A 1879-nucleotide genomic window follows, 5' to 3' on the forward strand; every position below is an offset into this window, starting at 1 on the left:
TTTTTTTTTTTTTTTTTTTTTTTGCAGTTGTCATTGTTGTTTAGCCGGCTGTGTTCAAACCCACCAGCCTCCATGTATGTGGCTGGCGCCATTGCCACTCTGCTATAGGCACCCAGCCTTGTCATTTGGGGGGGGGGGTTTGCTGTGGAGGGATCATAGCTCACTATAACCTCAAACTCCCGGGTTTAAGTGCTCCTCCTGCCTCAGCCTCTAGAGTAACTAGAACTTCAGACACATGACACCATGCCTGCCTTATTTTTCTATTTTTTTTGTAGAGATGGGATCTTGCTATGTTACCTAACCTGCTCTTAAACTTCTGGGTTCAAGCAGTCCTCTTGCTTTGGCCTCCCAAAGTGCTGGGATTACAGGCCTGAACCACCATGCCTGGTCTGCTCAAATTTTTAAAAAATGTGCTTTGAAAGAGCAAGTGGCTTGCTCTTATGCATAGGTAACTTGACCAACTGGCAGGCTCTTAGTTCTGTCAAATATGGCCTGAATAATAATAATAAATCATTGTCTGAGCACTTACTATGTACTCAGCCATCTCTTGTCTCTTATCCTTCTAACAATCCTGTTCTTCCTTATGCTTTGTGCTCTGCTACTGAATTTCATTCAGGTATTAGCAGCATTTAACCCATGATGCTGAAGAACATTGAGGTGGGTAACCAGAATTGCACACTTATCATGTTCAATGGTTGAAAACGGTGGGAAAAAACGTTAAAGAGGTCTACGCACAGTGGCGCATGTCTATAATCCTAGCCCTCTGGGAGGCCATTGCCTGAGCTCACAGGCTCGCGACCAGCCTGACCCAGAGTGAGACGACCTTGTCTCTAAAAATAGCCAGGCATTGTTGTGGGTACCTGTAGTCCCAGCTGCTCGGGAGGATGAGGCAAGAGGATTACTTGACCAATAGTTTGAGGTTGCTGTGAGCTGTGATGCCATGACACTCCACCAAGGGCGACAAAGAGAGACTCTGTCTTCCAAAAAAAAAAGAAAGAAAGAAAAAATGTTAACGAGAACATAAGAATTATCTTTAGGTCTCTGAAGGGCTGATGTGCCCCCTGGCAGCCTGAATTCATTCTGGGTCATTCCTTCTGGGTGTGAGCTCCACTGGGGCAGGTACTTTTTGTCTTGTGTTGTTCTCCTGTATGTTTCCAACAAGGAATACAGCAGAAAGTGGGTGATGTGTGCGTTATCTGTGGTTTAGTGGATGAATGAACAAATAAATGTGTTCTGCCTTGTTCAAGTCTCCAAGCATTGAAAAAATGGACAGAAGGTATAGGAACTCCTATGTAGTATATTGGGCTACCTTGCCAAGCACAGGGTTCTCTGACTTGGTGACATCTGAGGCTGGGGACACTTGCTGTGGTTCCTACATTGGCTAGAATTCTGACCTTATTGGGTGGCCTTCCCACATTGAGATACTGGGCTGCTGCCTTACATTGACAGTCGAGACTTCATCAGAAAAGCATTTCTTGCAGGCCATCAAATGGGTGTTAATGTTTGGGGTTTTTTGTTTGTTTGTTTCAGACAGAGTCTCACTCTGTTGACCCAATCTATAGTACCCTGGCATCATAGCTCACAGAACCTCAATCTCCCAGATTCAGGCAATTCTCCTGCTTCAGCTTTCCAAGCAGCTGGGATTACAGGTGACTGATACAATGCCCAGCTAATTTTTCTTTTTTTAGTAGAGATGAGGTCTCACTCTTGCTCAGGCTGGTCTCAGGGGAGGGGAGGGGAGAGGATGGGTGGAGGGAGGGTGATTGGTGGGACCACACCTATGGTTCATCTTACAAGGGTACATGTGAATCTTTCTAAATGTAGAATATAAATGTCTTAACACAATAACTAAGAAAATGACATGAAGGCTATGTTAACC

The 1879-nt window shown here is 44.8% G+C and overlaps 1 protein-coding gene across 3 annotated transcripts in view; it reads left to right on the top strand.

Annotated features, from left to right (window-relative positions):
- Positions 1 to 1879, top strand: part of RABEPK (Rab9 effector protein with kelch motifs) — a 31770-nt gene that overhangs the window by 26017 nt on the left and 3874 nt on the right. The window lies entirely within an intron of this gene.

This window comes from Otolemur garnettii, unplaced genomic scaffold, assembly GCF_000181295.1.
Source record: "Otolemur garnettii isolate 467f Iridium unplaced genomic scaffold, OtoGar3 scaffold00014, whole genome shotgun sequence".
In the NCBI taxonomy this organism is placed as follows: domain Eukaryota; kingdom Metazoa; phylum Chordata; class Mammalia; order Primates; family Galagidae; genus Otolemur; species Otolemur garnettii.